Consider the following 20,249-nt stretch of genomic DNA (forward strand, 5'->3'; position numbering starts at 1 on the left):
TGTAGAGTGGTCTGTGTGTTTGTGTGTGTGTGTGTGTGTGTGTGTGTGCCGGAGGGTGGGGGTGGAGTGGGGGCACTGGTGTAAACAGACATAAGATCCTGGTCCTATGTGAAATGTTGTGTACACAGTTGTGTGCACACGTATTATCGTTGGGAATTGATTTACATTAACCTGTAGGGGACTAACTATACCTGATACCTTATCTTAGCTTTAGTAATTTAGTAAGTAAAGTCATCTTCATTTTTCTTATGATGTGTATATTTTTTGTGTGTTTTGCCTCAACTACTGCATTACAGCACTTCTGCACTACAGTAAATTGTGGGAATATTTTCGATGTGTTGATTCCACTCTATGGTAATGTTGGAGGATTAAATGCGTTAATATGCACTGTATTATCCTGAGGTGTTTCTCTTATTACCTTTGAATCAACAGCTCTCTAAGAAGTGTTTCAGCAAACACTGAACATTATCACTTAAAGGATTATTAACCTGCATTAGTTTTAGCGTAACTGCATATTAATGTTGGATTTTTTCAAGTCAGTAATGAAATGCCAATTAGTAACAAAAATGCATTGTCAGAAATAAAGAATAGCTTTATCTTCTGTGTTCTGGCATCTACTTATCAGTTTTACTGCATCTGAGTGGCTGACTACAGTGGTTACTACCACAACCCACAGTCATCTCATTGTCTAAACTTTTGGACTTGCTGCCTTCAGTCTCTTCTGAAACAAAAATCATCTCCTTGCTGTGACAAACAACCCTATACCAAGAAACAAGAATAGCATTCCTTCAGTATCCTCTATTGCTCCTGTGTGCATTGGCACCTTTACGGCAGATCACAGCAGTTTCATGCAGCGTTGCTATGGTGATCAGCTATGAATAGGTTTTTGCAGTATGTACAATGGAAAACGAAGTTGAGTTGGTACCATGCAAAGGAAAAATGCTATAAGGCTCTTCTGCATTTGATAATGTTTTAATGTTTCTTTGCACTTTTCAGCTCACTTCCCTAAATGTAGAGCTTCAGTCGTTCAGACTCTGCAGTAGTTGCAATTCAACCATTAGCTTCAAAATGTTTGTCCCTTGAAGTCCCTTGCTCCAAAATTCAACACAAAAACAAAAAAACATAACTAATTTTCATTAATTTCCTCAGATTTTATGTCTTTATATGGTGTGTAATATTAACATTGGCAAAGTGTTACCCTGTATTTAAGTAGAATTCTGCTCTCTTCAGTCACGCTTACTCACTTTATTAATAACATTATCAGACCTCAGGTCTTCATCAAGTAAAATCTGTAATTGTTATTTTGTGGTTATAATTTCAGTGTTATTTTTGTGGGTGTCCATCATAAAGGGCTTTTTTTTTTATTTGCACTTTTTTCAGTATAAAACACAAAGGGGAATAAAAAGAACTGTTCAGTCATTAAATTTTTCCATTTTCCCATGGCTGTTTAATTTCCTCCAAAATGCAATTCCACATTGCTTTAGGTACTAAATGATGGCTCTAAATGTTTCCATTTGTCCACCAACAGAAATGCAAATAAGCACATATCACCATAAAACAGTACATTGTCTTGATGCCCCTAAGGCCACATAGCAATGAAATTGATTGATAATTAGAGAATAGGATCACAGGAAATATGATCTCTTGAAAGTAATGAGGCTATTGTATCAACACATTTTCTTTTCATTAGAGTCCAGAGTACCCTCTATTCTAATGAATTGCCAAGAGTACACTGTGCTTTTTAGGTGGCAGACCTTGGTTGGTTGTTAATCATATAAATGGCACGGTACCAATTAAGCCCCACAGTGCTGGGTATTAAGGCTTTAAGAGGCCCCACATTACCCTGGACCACTCCACTAAGAACCTTTAATTACCATCCTTACCAGGAGAAGGCCTGAGTCAATGAGTACATCAATGTGTGGATAAATTCATAGAGTAAGGCTGCACAAGTTAAATTGCCATGATCAACTTTTATGGGAGGGTTATTTCCTAACAGAATGTGCTTGAAACTATGTTTATGTTTATGAGAAGGCGAGTAAATGAAGTTATGGGTACACATATACTTCTGTCAAACATACGAGAAAAAAAAAAACATAGCAGATTAGCAGGCCTGGAGGTTCAGATAAAATGTTGTACTTCTCTGATGCTTTGTTGCATTAATAATTGTTTTCAATTCTGCAGTTTTAATTCAACTAAATGTGAGTAATTAAGAGATGTTGTGTAAAACAAATTTCTAAAAGGCTCAGTGGGGTTGTACAGCAAGCGATGCTAATCACATTTTGTGAATATCTCATTAGACCAGACGGAACTAAAGCAAACCACTGTCCAGAAACAATTAAATTATATGCATGGGAGTGAAATCGTTGGTCAAATATGTTATGTTGTCATTTTAATCCAGTAAGGTTTGGGTTCTTTCTCATTCCGTTTCTTCGTTGGTGTGCGTGCCATAATTCTGATGAGTACTTGACACGAGACAAAGCTTCTTGTCAAATAGAGCAGAAGATATATCATTAATTAAAGAGAGGAAAAAGACCTTGACAAGAAAATTGAATTAATTGCAAGTTTAAGATCTTGGAAAGTGGCAAAATTAGGTAAATTTCTCTTGGGACTGAAGATATGGCCAGCTATCATAAATTAGAAATTTAATTCAACATTAGGAGCTGCTATAAAATTGCATAATATATTAATATATTTTCATGAAACACCAAGTGAGACCATGAGGGAAATTAAAACAATTGCTAGTGAAATAAATGTTTAATTTTCTTTTTGGTTTAATGCTTTAGTCCTATAAAATCTTTTCTGAGAAAAAGTGTCTGACCTTCGCTTGGACATGCATGCTGATTTGAACTTGCATAGTTTATTTTAATTGGATTTCAGGGTTTGATAAAACACACTTGGCACAAATGGAGCCATGTTGCGGGATGTTGCATACATAGAATATTCTCTGTACTGTTATGTCCTGTGTGATGGGTGTCACAGACAATGATTTGTTTATTGCAGAGATCAGCATCTATAGGTTCTAATATTAAGTCCATTAATATTAACTAGAGGATTTCATTTTAAATTGTAAAATCACTGCAACCCATATACACTGAAAGTGGCCACAAATGCCGAGTAAATCGCATGATGTACAGCAACAGCACAGGGAATAAATGCAGTTCCTCAGCTGCAGCCGCAACAACAGTACAGCTGTAGTAACAATTATAATAACGACATTAATGACGTGTCTTTTTTGTGAAAGTGTACTGTATTTAATCTATAGTGCACACCTGTATCAAGAGTTAAACCACCCCCCTCTCACACACACCCCTTTTTGTCTGTCACAGCAAGACCATGTAATGCCATTATGCAGCTTTTGCATTTGAACACTGCCAGACTGCTTGAGAATTTTTCTCATGATGCTTTTCTTTGTCCTGGAGCTCACCTTCAAGCAGTCCTGGCAGCAGCTTAATTTTCATTATCAGCAGAGCCATGGTCCCTCTTGTGTTTCTTGTTAACAAATACACTTCCCAAATATGTTATTTTTACATGGACAAAGTATCTGTGGCGTGATGGCTTTGTTGGGTTATGTCACAGACCATTTCCTAATTGCCATCTTCAGCTTTATCAGCCACATCTAACATTAAATGCTCTGCTCACTGTCTTTTCACTGCATGTACCCTGTGTGCCCTGTACACACCAGCACATAAATTGTTAGGATGACATGCATGCACATTGCATGCACACGTTACACAAACATAGAAAGACCAGCTGCCTGTCAGATTGAAACAGCTGGAACAAACACATAAAAAAGACAGTGCACTAAGAGGTTGCAATTAAATTCTGAGCACCACCAACACAATGGAGGGAAGCATCTGATGAGCAGATGGAAAGTCAGGCAGCTGACGGCATGCTGCTTGGTATGAGCCAGACTTCGGGCTCCCCAGTTTTATAATATAGGATTAGTCACGATGAAAATTGCCATGAATGTTAAGTAGTTGGCAGCGGCAGAGGAAGAAAAATAATCCATTACAAGTAAAAGTCCTGGAATCAAAGTTTTACTTAAGCCAAAGTGCGTAACTAGATTCAGCAAAGGTTTCCTAAGTAGCTATTACATAGTCATTCTGATTGTTACAGTATATTATGTGTAATATACGATTACTAATGATGCCTAATGTGCAGGCAACATTTTGAAGCTGCCTACATATTGCTGGTTGAGAATAAGCTAATTGAAACAACCTCATATACTGTTTTGTAGGAGGTTTAACATTGTACTGATTGGCATTTCTCTAAAACAACTAAAGTGGAACATTATCATATTTGTTAAAGAACATTTCACCTTATAATAAATTGCCAATTGAATATAGGTTTGGTACTTTACAGTGTATTTAAAATACTAATTTGTAGCATAACCATAGCCGTCAAATGAGTAAAAGATAAGATTGATGGACTGACTGAAATTTAGGATGTAGGATGAACATAACTGTAAATATCTAGTATGCATAATACAACAAATACAAAGCCAGCTGTATGTACAGGCAGACACATTTGCCAAGCTGCCAAATGCATGAGTGAAAGGAGACTACCGTGTAATTACAGACTTGCACAATATGTCTGCTGCCCCCTGCTCCTCAGACTCCCTCACACTCTCCTCCATGTGTTCCCAAAGCCGCTGACCCATTGGCTTTTATGTAATGACCATTGAAACGGGTCGTTCTGTCTTATTGACACAGCCTGGACATTATGGCATGTCGGTAGTGGGGATTATAGTTCCAAGAGTAATGACTGCCGTTGTGGATCACAGTTTCAGTTAATGACCTTTGCTATGGGTTGAGGAAAGTGTCTGTCTCCCTTGCTGCCTGTGTTGCTTTGTCCATTCATCTGTCAGAAAAAACTGGTCTATTCTGAATGACCCACTGACAGTAGTAGAAATGGTAACTATGAAGGCATTAATTGATTCATTCATCCATACATGAAGAAATAGAGGCACACACCACCCCAGTTCTGAGCCCTGTGTCCATTAGAGTGACATGGATTTTGAATGACTCCTCACTCCCTCCAGCAATCCTGCACATTAGGGATTATGTCCACTGGTGTGCCAGGCGACAGAGTGAAAGCGTGGGCCGCCTTTTATTACACATGCTCAAGGGGTGCTAAAGGGTTCTCATGTTGTGTGTCTTAAATAATCAGGAAAATTATGATTCAGCTAAAATTTAAAAAGGTGTCCTTTGGCATCTGTATGACATATACACAGGGTTTCCAAATTGACTCTAATGCTAATTTACTTGGTGCTGTTTGACACCCAAAGCAGTCACTTTGGTTGAGTACAGCTGTGGCAATATTGGAGGCTTTGACATCATTGGAGAGAGGGGAAAGTCATTTTCTGCACAAATATGTATTGCAAGCCTCTTTGTCCTAGTCTAGTGCCAACACCGTGTGCTTAAAGATCATACAAAGCAGTCAGCATATTTATATTCGCACCTAAGTAAACAGGGATAGTCTGAATTCTCAAGTAACCCGGAAAAGTCATGGAAATGGCAAATCTGGATTCAATAATCTGCCTCTGTATAGTTCAATCTGTAAAACAAGCTACTAAAATAAGTGAGTGATTGGTACATATGACTACAATAACAGAGCAGTCGGGTAACGTGACATTCACTGTTAGATTTCTTAAAATACACAGATTCATCTCACATGTAATGTGTTGTTGGGCCATATCATGATGCTGTGGTTGGTCACAGTTTTCAGAAATCTGTTTACCTCAGCCCAATGCAACTACATTATGAGAGACAGAGAGCAAAATTGTCCATCTTAACATGACAGACAAAATCTTAATTTACACCTAGGTAATATTTTAATATTGAATATCAATACCCTTTCTCTTCTGAGCTGTAGCTATGTTGTGCTTGCTAGCAATATCAGTCAGCTACACAAATTCTGTGACACAGGAGTTGTTAAACAGACAAATCAAGAACTGTGTAGATCCCACAAATAAATGATCTTAATGGATGCATTGGACTTCAGGCAATAGGAGAAAAAAATAACCTAACACCTTTTGAGACATTGAGTGAAATAAATCCTTAAAATTAGGTGATTCCTTCTTTGTTTTTGAAGCACTTTAAATAACTATGCTCCAACGGCTATGTGTACAGCAGGTTCAATATAATGAATTTGAAATGGAATGGTATTTCAGTATATTCCATTTTACTGAAATGAGTGGTCTTCATCCCCCGAGGGGGTTGAATTAGGAATGTTCCCTGGTTCTCAGAAACAAGGTTACCACTTAAAGGCAACATTTCTGAAAAGATCCAGTGGGAGCAGAATTTAGATGAGACTGGAGAGAGAGGGTGCATAATCTCATCAATTTCATTGTTTTCCTATTTCAACATTATTTCCATGAAATGCATACATCTTGAGGCGCTGCTCAGAGATTGAATATGGCATATGTAATTCTGTCTGTGCTCCCCTGGGTGTTGTCTAGGTGTAACTTTGGCCTGGATGCCTAAGGCCCTGATGGGATCAGTGCCACCCTTGTAACTCATAATCTCTCTGAAGCAATGCTGTCCCTACCAAGTCCCTATCTGGCCTTAGGAAAGACTTTGAATGTGCCTGTATCTGATTCTTGTCTGTATTTGTCTGTCTGCATTGGGCTGTCTTAATTCTTTCTGTCTGATTGCATGATTGACTTCTGTCTATCTCTCTCTGACTCCTATAAGAAGATTGGATCGGTCAGTGTTTGCATATAAAGTCTCTCACCATGGGAACAAATGCGGCTTCTAAGCATCTCCACAACCAATTATCTCCCTTCCTCAGGAGTCCTGGACTCTGCTCTCTTTTGTCCTCAAACGTTCTTATTCAATTCTACACTTGCGAATACTTTCATACACCTCCGCTTACTAACAAATTGGGGGAAAATTAAATTTTGGAAAAAATAATCTTACCAAGTGAACAAAGTTTGACTCTGAGTAACATTTGTATTCACTTGCAATATTTCTTTCTGTTTCCAGCACCTGTAGAATAGTTACAGTATCCATTCACAGTAGTTAGTCTTTATCATAACCTGATGTCTTATAGCAAATGTTATAACCGCTGAAGCATAGCCATAGCTACTGTTATAATCACAGCTGCAATCTGTCTCAACAGCAGCTGGTTAACCATCTCTGCTAGTTATCTTTCTACAGTAGCTGCAGTGATATAGACTTGCTGCTGAGCTGCCACAGCTGTGGGTGAACCCTCTTATCCTGTGGCCACAACTAGCACAATGTATATTGTATCATTAAAAGCAAACAGCCTGCTATGGATCAGAGGGAATGCCAATGTGTTGTGAGGGAAATCAAAAGAATTTCATTTCAAAGATTTCCACTGTGATCCTTCAGGGGCACCAGACTATCTGGTCTGCTACTTTTTGAAATGTTTTCCTGTATTGTTTGTGTTAAGTTGTGTGATATCACAAGTTGCAAGTTTATATTTCTGTAATCGACCTGGTGTTAGTGATTGCCTATTCAGCGATTTCCTACATGCTGCTAAAATTACAAAAATACCAACAGTGATTTGAGCATTATATCTACCCATTAGGATCAATGGTATAATGACCAGAGTGAATTTTGTACCAAAAACAGAAGTGAGTGAAATGAATGGACGGATTTGCAAGAAAAGGATTAACAAGTTATGAATTAATCAGAGGATGACAGCAGGGGCAGGTTATGGAAATGGGACAAATTACGAAAAATGAATAGGAAAATAATGATCGCAGTCTAAAAGAGCTTTTTTTTTTTCTAACTTAATAGCAAATTTACCATAACATCATCCTTGGCATCTAATTTATTTTTCTTCATGTTCTGTGAGACTGAGGTTGTCAGTCTGAAGCAGGTCACTGGTCTTGGATGTGATATAGCAGTCCTCTACTGGCTCTGAGGCTGGTCCCAATTTGTCGTTGATGTTGGGCTATTCACAAATTTGGCTGTTCTTTCAGGCTGCAGAGTCTCTAGTCTGTACACAGAGTCTGTAGATGTGTAGACTTTTCTCTTTGACCTGTCACAGGCAGTTTGCCCAGCCACCTTAGGTAGACAGACAGAAGCTGAGATGTACTTCTCAGTGGACTGTATTTCAGATATGAAAGTAATGGGTTTTTTTTTTCTAAAGTTATGCAGACATCATATCCTCTTAATCTTTATTAGGTTCAGAGCATGTTTAGCATGTTCTTCCTCAGACTTACAAAAGCTCCATTACTCCAGAAAAAGTACAAGGTTTTATCTGGTGTTTAACTGAAGTTTTTGTCAGCTTCATGACCTGTGAAATTTTCTATTGTTGTGTAGGTGAATGTGAAGTAGCGAGGTCAGGTAGAAGACGAGGCATTAAGGTGAAGGATAGCAGAGAGGCTCACCAGGCAATTATAACAAGATTAAGAGATCTGAGATGTGAGAGATGGTGTACTTGGATGCTCATGCACATAGGCAGACCAATCTCGCCCTCTCAGACTCACTCGCCCACACGCAAACACAAAGCCCTGTAATTTACTTTGGCTTATAGAAAGACAGAGCTGGCTGGTTGTCTTTACAGGCACGTAGCAACACTGAAGCCAGGCAGACTGTCACAAATATAGACGTTCTGACATTCGTGACAGGTGAAGAAATATCTCCTCTCCTGCTCTGTGTGTTGTGTCCTGTTCACAACAAGACTGTGTAATATTAAAACTTGGTTTCCACTGCCTATTGGGCTCATGCTGTTCTTTTTTTGGAGAATCATTGCCTCGGGAAAATGTGGAGTAAATTTCTCAAAATTAGAATAGCTTTCCATTTTGAATGTGTATTCACTAGGTTTAGTTAATACCAGATATGCTTAGGTCAGTATTCATGGAGATGCCAATCTGACAAATTAAATAAATGCATACTTATACCAATGCAATAGAATATTAAACTTCAGATTATTCTCAGTATGCAGTATACAGTGTTTTGAGACCTGTCATGATGCCAACTACTGTATATTTTAGGGCTGTGCCATATTTTAGCATACATGATATATTGTGCTAATACCTCCTCATGATAAGAATTCGTTTCTGATATTGTAATAATGACAATATAGCTGCAAGATTGTATTTTCATTCATGGCATAACATGGACATGCCACATGAGCCTACAAACACAACAAGCATGATGGAAGGCTGAACCAAAACACAATGCCAAGCCAAACTGTTGACAAGGATGGATTTAGGCTAATTAATAAAAAGGATCACAGATACCGTGGTGAAAGAAATATGCCACTCACATTCCTTTATTTAGCAGTGTTTGTGTTTCTTTTCAGCTTAGATTTGATATCCTACATATTGTGTTTGTTATTTGTGACTTTGGTAAAGATTAGATCACATTGGATGATTTCACTGCAAACAGTGCCATTACTTTTTGTGACTGTGTGTGTACAAATAGCAATGTGCAAAAGTCTTAGGCCAGTCCTATTTGTTGTTTTTGCAATGCTTTTATGACCATTTATACTTTTTTCTTTCTCTCATGTCCACAATAACCTGAGGGCGTACTGTTGTCCAAAGGCATTTGTCATTACTTACTGATCAATCAGGAACATATGGCTACAGTTATTGTAAACATGCCAATAATATCAATGATGGGAGTCTAAACAGCAGAGGTCATTTGGATTGGCTCTAAACAGGTCAATAATGTTTATCTAAGGGACTGAACCAAGTTGCGTACAGCCCAGTATACATCCACAGATCCATTTCAGTGCACAGATGGAATCAATGTGCAAGTGAGCTTATGTAATTTGAGTATGAAGTGAATGGTTTGCCCTTGGTTTTTCAATTTTCACTCTGACCTCACACAGATCTCCACTAGAATTATAATGGAAAAAGTGGGATGGTAACTGTGGTACAGTGTAAGGGACAAGCCTCATTGCACTTGGGAAACAAGGTCATCCACTAACCTTCTGTCACCAGCCACAAAACAAATACTCAAAGGAAAATACTGCCATTACCAGCTCCCTTAAGAGGGTATCAAATCAATTCCCACTAGGCACACATGCAAACACACACACACACACACACACACACAGATGAGTTAAAGCTTTCCCTCGCTGTCACACATGTCCACACTCCCCTCAGTCCGTCTGACCTCACCTCAATTAGTGCGAGACATCTTTGTTTGGGTTGCTGTGCCTAATTAGCATGGTTCACCACAGAGCAAGTGCTCTTTTAAATTCGTTTATCAAAGGCGCTGGGACAATGCTTCATGTCACACCATTAGGATTGCAATCTCTCTCATCTCTCCAGCTCATTTCATGAACTCATTTGACAGTTCTGAGTGTGGGAATGAGGGAGGAAGGAGGGATGGGGGGGGGTGTAGCATTATGGAGCGGTGGATAGAAGGTAACAGCATGTAAAACAGAATGCTAGAGAGAAGGATACACGTGGATACTGAGTGAAACAGACAAATCACGTTAGCAGGAGACACGAGAAGGAGAGCCACCAGATGAGGGAAAAATGAGTGACAACTTTTTAGAAAGTGGCAGATGGAAGAAGGCAGAGTTGAATAGATTTTGTGAAAGACAAATAAATGAAGAAGAAAAGAAGGGAAGAGGGGGGAAAATGCCTCAAGGGCATTCATATTAAGGCCAGTTTGAGTCACTACAGACAGATATGTGCGTAGACAGTGTTGGCAGCCTGGATCTCTTCCTATCAGACCTTTCCCATGAGAATGCAGCTTAATGGCTTTTTGTATACACATACTGCCTATAGAGGCACTGCGTTCTTCGACATGCATCAAATATTCAAAACATCTTCTGTTCTCAAGACACACACACGTACATAACCAGACACCACCCTGTGCATTTCTTACAACCTGTAAGCTATAAATGTCAGTATAGAAAGCAATGCTAGTTATCTCCCCTCTTGCTGCTACTGCCTGTCTTGCATCTGCTCCCTTCTTTTAGTAAATGGAATTGTTTATCTAAATTGCTGAAGAATATTATGAATCATTTTTCAAAACATCATCATTTGTTATTTTTCACATGGTGTGCAAATTGATGCATGGGTAACAGAGAAGGGTGGAGGGAGGTGACCAACAATCAATCACAACAAAGTAGCGTGCAATGACAAGTAGAAGATCTCTGACATTTTTGACTGACTTGATTAATGTGTTTTTAGAGTACAGGGAGAGAGTGTGTCAAAAATCTTCTGGCATTGAGCTTATAGACATTGTGTAGTAGTGTTGAACTAGTATCACCAATGCTGTGAAACAAAGCACCATGCCAGTCAGGTGATTGGCATGCTGCCACTACTGTGAATACTTCTACTAAACATTATACGTTTTATTCTCACAGTAATTCAGTTTTTTAAAATGGTTTTATGTCAGTGCTGTTTGTGCAATGCCAGCATGAGTAATGGCAAATTCTTTATTCATTTATAATATATTAATGATCAATTTAGATCTGTAAATCTAAATTGCATAATTGTCTGTCAGCTCCTGCTTTCAGCATCTTGCTGTGACAAAGTGAAAAAGGAGCTGCTGTTATGTGTGTGTGTGTGTGTGTGTGTGTGTGTGAGGTTTCCCAGCTGAGCTATAATGCATGGTTTTCTCTCAGTAATACATTACGCCCTACTATAGCACAGAGACTCTATTGTGCCACAAATGTGACATTGAAATCCTTTCAGCTCCTATGTACCATTAGTATGTATGCTACTTTGTAAGTTTGAAAGCTATTCAGTTTTACCTTGAAGGTCAGTTACGTCTTGTTCTGTGGAATGTTTTTTCTCCAAGCCTTTCAGGAAAACCATTTTTTCTATGTCCCTTTATGAATGTTTGTATGCGAGTGAATACAAAATATATGAAGTGGAGTTTGTGATCTTCAGCCGATTATTACTACTCTATTTCCACATACAGTATGTAGAGAACCTTCATAGTGAATGGATTCAAAATATATCGTAACATTTAGTGTGAATTGTAATGTGAATTTGAGTGTGAAATTGAGTTGAACTTACCTGAAACATACCTTAAATCCTTGTAAGTACTGCTGCAGTTATGCTGAAATGTGTATCCTTGCAGAACTTTTATTTTGAGGTACATGTAGAGTCAAAAATCAGGCCTTACAGTTGTGACCCAGAAAAAATGACTCAATAACTTGGTTGTGTCACCTAGGTAGTTCAAAAAACTTTAAATCACGTTTGGCCCAGTTCTAACCTGAACTTCTAGATTTATTTTTGAATGACAAATGACCACATTAGTGCAGGCTGGTTTCACCTGATGAAAAAGTCTATTGTATATTCATAGTGATGAGTTGAAGAATGCGGCAAAAACGTGGATTTCACAGTTTCCAAAAGCGTGTCTATATCTAGAGATACTGTGCTTTACTGTAAACCAGAGAACGTGAGTTTTCTTTTTTTCTTAATATGTGCCAAAAAGTTCTAAAAATGATAAGTCGTATTCTTCTCTCATCATGTTATTCTGTGGGAGCTCGATTTCTCACCATTCCTTCTCTCAGAGCAAAGGGTGGTAAGGCAAGGTGACATTTGAAAAGTGCTTTTCCCTCTTCGCTCTGTCAATCTGTTCTTTTTTTTCTTACAGACAGGCTCCTCCATCTGCACACCACCACAGCATGCACACATAAACTACACACAGACTCTCACAAACCCCTGCCCTCTCCCTCCCCACTGACAATGATGTCCCTAGTTACCACCAGAGCTGTGTGTTTGCTCTACCAGACTCTGACCTCTGGACCTCTAAATGACACATATGCTGGCTGCGGTGTGACCTGAGGGCCCATTAAGAATCAAACCCAACATCAGACCTGTCATATACACTCCTGTGACGAGCTGTTGGATGTAGCACTCTCAATGACAGGTTGTCAACACCTGTGTCAAGATGATCGATTAGCAGATTAAGCCCAAAACCTCGTCCTGCTGCTTTCTATCTCTTTTTTTAGACTTATTTAAAAAGGCCTTCAATCATCCATATTTCATTACAGACTACAGGTTTATTTATGTCCATGGTGAGAAAGTTTTGTTGCCCTGTTAGAAGTTATTTGCTTGACTTGTTAAGTTTTTGTTTGTCTGCTTCAGAGCGGCTGAGGATTTGACATTTATGTTGTTACAGTGAGACAGTAACAGTGACGGTGATGATCTCCCAACCTGGGGCATGAAATGGCCTGCTTGCTTTAGGAACCTCTGTGTCATCTGGTCATTCCACTTGTTCATGTTTATTGCATTTAAAGACAATGCTTATTTCCATCACTACCACCATTTTGGCAACAAGGTAAACAGATGGATACTGACAGTGAGCGAGCGTCTCACAACAAGTGTCTTGCACCACCATATTGCTGCTCTGACAGAATGCAGCAAGCCTTTACCCAGTTATTTTATTTTTGCCTGGCGGTAGCCAGTAAAATAAATGCCAGACATTATAGGGATTTATGTTGCATGGAAATGGGAAGAAATACCAATATGAAGTTGACGGCTTTCTTACTGCAGTCACAGAAATAGGGCTGTGCTCTGAGTTTTGGTGGTACAGACAGCTCAGAGTTTTATTGCCTTTCATAAAGGGGACTTTAATAGCTTCAAAAGAAACAACCTTCTTTCACTTTCTCTCTCTATCCGTTCCGTCTCTGCTTTCATTTCTCACAATGGTTTGATTGTCAATGAGATGACGTATAAATGCACAAACACAACTGTACCAATCAGTGCTGCGACAAAGCTGTTGACAGCTTGCTGTAACGGTGACTTCAGATGCACTCATAAACAACCAATTCATTAATCACTTTCTGCTGATAGCTTTTGATCAGCAGAGAGAGATTGTGTTCAAGGACTTGTTGAAGGTCGCTTTGTGAAGATCTGTGATTGCTGTGTAAATCGATTATGGCAACACCTCCCTCCAAGGATGCTGTCACCGAACCAAGCAGTTCCAAGCAAGGCTTTAGAGCCAAGGGACGTGTGTAGAGTGGAGAGGTTGGATACTGAATGTTGCACACATCATAGACAAGCATACAAATAATTTATGCACATGTATGCAGCATATCAGTTGAATTGCTTTGTCCCATAGTACAACCTTATTCACCTAGTGTTTATATTATATTATAAATAAATTGAGATCAATTGAAAAATAACTTAATGACTTATTTAAATAAATTCATATAACTTTGAGTATTGCATTGTGACGTATGTACCCTTTCTGATGAGCAGCATGCTTGAACAGCTGGCTAAAGTATGACGACATTTCCTTATTGCCCATTTGTTCTATTCTTGAAATAATTAGCTTCTCGTTGATGGTTGTGTTGATGTGTTTGGGCCAAAAAAGAGAGAACATGGATGGATCAGTTTAATGTCCTGCTGACAGTCTAAGAACCACTTTGGCCAGGTGTACACTGGTGGTGTCCTGTCACCCGTAGGCAAGACTTGGAAAAGCGACAGATGAACAGGATGAAAAAAACAGGTGCTTGGATTATAAAAGTAAAATGAGAGGCAGTTTGAAAGACTCATTTAGAGGGACAACAAGAGCAGCTCGTACAGAGAGGGGAAGAGAAAGCATCAGGTGAAGTTATTCTCAGTCTTAGTAGTCTGAGGAGAGAAGTGTGGGCTTCTACACACTGAGGGTTATCTGTCTCGCCCAGCTGTGCCACACAGCTGTCACATGCTGCTGTGCTCCACTCTGTCCTGGCATCCTGGCACATGACTCTCTCTGCCTACCATTATCTCCCTGTGTATGTACTCCACATTTGTCAGCCTTCATGCTTTCAGATTATTAGCATGGAAAAGAGCAGGTTCAGGTTATTTATGCAGGACGCACCAATATGAGAGTCTCTCCATGCCCTTTTCACCATCTTCAAGACAGTTGACTATTACTCATTCAGCAGCTAGCTACCCACCTATTGTCCTTTAACATTCTTCTTTCAATTAATCAAATCATTCTGTGCATGATGCAAGTTTTCTTTTCAACACAGTCTTGGAATCTCTGCAGTCTTTTCCCAGTGGAGGCCATGTGCCTTCTCTAGACACCAGACCAATCTGCCATCCCCACAACCGCTTTCACCACCCCAACCCCGCCGGGTAAGAGCCTCAATTACCCAGAGCCTATCACCACTAACAGCCACTTTGCAGCCAACCACCTGTGACTCGGACTGTGGGAAGCTTTGGCTACAGCATGGTTGTGTGGGGGGAGAACAGCCAAAGCCTTGGGCTGGCCAGCCAACCATTGATTAAGGGAATCAGTATTGATTAAGGGAGCAGGGGACATCTGGAATGGACCAATTTATGTCCCCACATCAATTATTCAAATGGCTGTTGGTGAATTGGATTAGAGGACGATCTCCCTGACATCGTACCCCTCTACAATCTGTACCCTCTTTGCAAGCTGTCGTCACAAGTCTCCTGACAAGTCAGCCCCTTGTAATGCAAAGTTTTATTTCTCCACATGGTAGTTTACTGCATAATACAACTGGTGCAAGTCACTGTGCTCTGTAAAGATTTACTCCCTTAAGTAAAGCACATTGGGACCATGCTAGGACAAGCATTTCTTAGCCCCTGATCATTGGCTAATGCCTATAGCTGATTGCAGGCCCACACTGTGTTGTCAGATTTGTTTCTCAGTTTGCCCTTCTGTCTCTGTGTTGACATCTTGAGGGTTTGAATGTAGCACATAATGGCACAGCCTGCTAAAGTCTGAGCCAGAGGGTTATTCATATTCATATTCATAATGGTGCTGGAGAAGCTGTGAAAACGTGCACGGCTTTGTTTACAAATGGTGTGTTTTTTTGAGGGGTGAGGGTGGAGGGTATTTGTGTTAATCTTTGTGTTAATGTGCCTGGCTGGATGCTTCTTTATGTATCATGCAGCAGTCAGTCCACAGAGACAGTCCAGCTCTGTGCACAGCTGATGGGCTCCTGTCCATTGTAGATGGGCTAACATGGTGGGAATGAGTAGACTGACTGAGCCAGGGACAAAAGCCCACAAGTGGCTGACTGTGATAGAGAGCTGCCCTTTGTCTGCAGCCTCACCGGAGCAGATCACAGGAACACTGATTCCTTTGACAATGATTGATGAATGATTTTTTTTTCTTCTAAATACTATATTATCATGTTCAGTGATCAACTTTGTAACAAACAACAGAATTTTAGCCTTATAAATTATTTTAAAATGTCATTTTATTTCCATTCGTGTTGTTACTCATACTGAACAAAATGTATTTATATTACTGCTGTAGAAATGTACATACTGTTTCAATATAGTAGTATAAATTGTGGCTAAAATAGGGTTTGCTGTAGCTTATATGTGCCTCCAACAAAAGGTTTTTAGGATTCATGTCTGTGTTGCACTGCTGTAATCCATTATCAATGTGAGGAATACGTTGGACATGTAAGCATGTCCTCTTGTGTTGAAAATAAAGCAATAATACTTTCAGTGTACTTCTCAACCAGATAATCAATTTACTATGTTGTATAGGCTTGTGCAGCTTGGGTAATTTGCATTTCAGTGAGAGCATATGGCGCTCAAGCCCGCAGAGCAAATGTGCTGTTTAGAAGGAATTGCAAGGTTGTTATTGATTAGGAGCTGAAATGGGGAAGAAGATTTGTGGAGCCCATAAAGGAGAGACTGTGTGGGTGTGTGTGTGTGTATGGGTGTGGGTAGAGGCATAGTTGTGTAAGATCAGTGGCAATGTTTAGCCTAACAGGATGTGTCTAGACTCTGTCATGTTCAGGTGATTCATCTAGTAGTGGCGGTCAGGGAGGGTTGCACCTGGAAAGGACATTTCAGAGATGTAATTTGGTAACAATATGTATCAAAATTGCAAATGGTACTCATCATTTGAAATGGCTTTTACCTACTGTACTGTAGCATTAGGAGCCATCTGACTGCACCCAGATTCCCAAAAGTACCTTGAAAGTTACCTGAGTGTTCAAAGTCTTTGTTTTGAAATGTTTGACTGACTCAAACTTGTATCTTCATTCTCCATCTGTAGTGTTTAGGGTGTTTCTGGCTCTAATCTTGAGTCGGTCTGATTTCTTCTCTGCTTTATCCCTGCTGCCACCAGCAACACAAATGTTTACCAAGACAGAGCAGACGGAGGAGAATGGACTAATATCCGTAATTGCTCCCATCTGCTAGCTTGCAGTTGTCAATATCTGAGTCCATCGCTGAAATTAGACCTGTCAACCAGTGTCCAAGCTGTACTTCTATCATCAATCTATCCATTCTGCCAGTCAGGCAGTTGACACAGCAGCCAGTTATCCACAAGACAGGAGCCACATGAGAACCCACATTTCAAAACTCAGAATCACAAGCAATGACCACATATTTTAATAATTAGAATTATTAAAATGATTTTTTCTAGCTGTATTTTATTGCAAAAACAAAACATTTAACTTTTGTCGTCTGTATGATATAAAAATTGCACAGAAACAACAAAATCATTAGAAAAAGCTTGGGAGCACTGTGGTGTGAACAAAGTAAGATGAGTGAACTTCACCAGGCTTTAGAAAAGTAAAAAAGAGCAAAGGACAAAAAGAGTTAAAAAAAAAAAAAGATTTAGCACTTTTCACAGTTTGATGCTTATGAATTTCAGATAAAATCCCTCTATTCTCCTCTCTGTGCTCTAAAGCCGAGTGTGAGCAATATACATCACAAATGGGAGACAGGTTGGCACCTTCTAAACCATTACTAACCTTGAAGCATTTTTGAATTATAGGATAAGTGAGCTGTATATGTAGTCATTATAAATGATTAACAAGTTCTTTGCAGTTTCCATATGTCAATAAGCCATAATGTGCACAGTATGCCACTTAGAGCTCGACATTTGTTTGTTCCTGTTTTTTCCCCAACATCATTTTGCTTCCTGAATCAGTTATGCTTTCTTTGTAAGAGGAGTTTCACAGCAGCTGATGGAATATTAATCTTTTGAATAGCTCTGTTGACAGTAAATCTAACCGTCTCTTGCATGAAAGATGAGTAGTTTAAGCTGTGGTAGCTAGGGGATGGATAAGGGTTCAAGTCCTTAAAGCAGCAGGTTCAGCCTTATTGATGATCCTATCCCATAACCCCACACTGATTGCATCAACAGCACCAAAGTCTCCTATTTCCCCCCTTGCCTGTCTGTCACTACATTACCATGTGGACCTTTAATGTTGTTCATAAATTTTTTTTTACCATGGTCACCTCACATCAGTATGTGTGGATGTGATGGCAGGATGGGGGTTTAGGGTGAAAGGGCTGCAGTGATCATGGGTGTGTGGAAAACCACCCCTGGTGTGAAGCAATCATAGCCAGCTCTCTATCATCCTGCCCCCTTCACTACCTCAATCCAACCTCTCAACCCATCACCCCTCAGAGTTGCCTCTCTCCTCACTTCCATTATTCCCACCTCACTAGTCAGAAAATTAGGGTGACACTTGGCAGCCTTCCCTCTCTACCTTTCTTTTTCTCTCCCCCTCCACCTCTTCCCTCTTTCAATTTCTCACCCATTACTCCCAGTTCACTGGTTGGTATATGGAGGGTGACACTGGGCCAATTCAATCTCTCGTCCCCATCAGCCACTCAGCCTGCCGCAGTGCCACAGCCTCTCGTCTGTGGGCATACTTCTCCAGCAGGTCATCACTCTGTTTTCTACACTTCACACCTCCCCTGCCCTCTTTTGCTACACAGAACTTTCCATTTCCTCATCTGTCACTCATGTTTTCCATTTACCTGTCTTTTTTTTTTAGCTTGCCACTGACTTTTAAAGACCTGTGTGACTCAGGGAAGATGTTATGAAGATGGTTTTGTTGCATTAGCCTAGCAGAGAACCTTTTGTAATCTGCCACTTGACAATATGAATACAGTCCATAAATTTACCCCATGGAGCTTTTTTTTACTGCAACTTGGATTAGGAGCTAACATTTAGGAGTTAGGATGTTGTATTTGCATCAATCCAGTGAGCCAGCCATACTCCTTAATTAGAAAATGAATTATCAGCCAGTTTATTATTACTAAATTCAACTAGGAAGGCAGAATAGACAAGTTTTCCAAGTTGGGAAGACATGTAAATAAAGATATGTATGATGTACATTTATTCCTATAATTATTATTTATTTTTGTGTCTTTACTCAAGAAGAGTTTAGTGAAACCTTTTATACAATGTATACTGAAAAAAATATTGCTTTAGTGTATGAGAGGGCTGCTAACGGCACACCTACCTGCATGCACGAGGCCCCGTATATTTACAGTAATATCTACTGCCTGCTGCTTCTAACAGACCACCCCAGTCTTGATATGATTTGTGGGCCAGCCTTTGTCATTCTATTCCCAGCTGGCAGGCATGTTTGCTTTTGTCCCGCCCAATATGAGATAGCTTTGTTATTGGGTAGGGGAGCTCCTTTGTGAGCCAAAGTAAAACACTGATGCCAGTGGTTTCCATTGCATGTCATCACTGTGTGCTAGGCTTCTATCTCTGCTTTTATATTTTTGACCAACTTTTTAAAATATAATATTTATTATTAAACTGCTTTGTTTATTACAACGACTTCACACCTAATATTTATAGTTCTTGTCTGCAGCTCTATCCACACAAGTAATGGAGAGATCTGAGTACTAAATGTTCACGATAGATGAGGTCCAATTTCTAATGGTGAGAGAGTAAGGTGGTTTCTAGTGAGTGGCTATCATCTTCCTAGCAGCTGTTACCCAAGACAACAGGATTGTTTTATGGCATTTTGTAATACCTATAACTAAGCACTGTAACTTTCCAGTAGCTATTCCAGTGTGATACTGGTGGGTGGTCCCACATTATGAAGGAAGGTCCGTGCACTTGACAGCTGAATACTTAAAATCATCAAAATCAGGTACACTGGATTGTGCCCCTTTTTAATGCATCTTTATGTAATTTGGCAAGACAAGATAGTGGAAACACTCTAGTATACGGCTGTTTCTGTCAGTGATTATTGCTTCAAGTTTTATATAAAACTGTAAATAACATGTAGTCACCATAGACGTTGTTTGAAGTAGCCAGAAAATATGACGACCACTCAAATTAAGACTCTAATGCATAGAAAAAGCCCACACAGGAGTTTCCAGATTTGTACCTGATCTCAGAATTGCACCGTTCCAAACCTGCTTGACTCCTCTTCTTGGCACAAAAGGGAAAAAAAACTTTTCCAGGTTTCTGATCAGCTTTTGGTGACTTGAGTAAACACAACAGCTCCAGTCAGCTTGAAAACAAGGTCTTGGAGGTTGGTTATATTTATAAGCATGTGTATCATGTTGAAGTGACTGTTTGCTAGTGGAGTGAAGTGCTTAGATTCATTTTCAG

This window comes from Anabas testudineus, chromosome 23 (assembly GCF_900324465.2).
Source record: "Anabas testudineus chromosome 23, fAnaTes1.2, whole genome shotgun sequence".
NCBI lineage: Eukaryota > Metazoa > Chordata > Actinopteri > Anabantiformes > Anabantidae > Anabas > Anabas testudineus.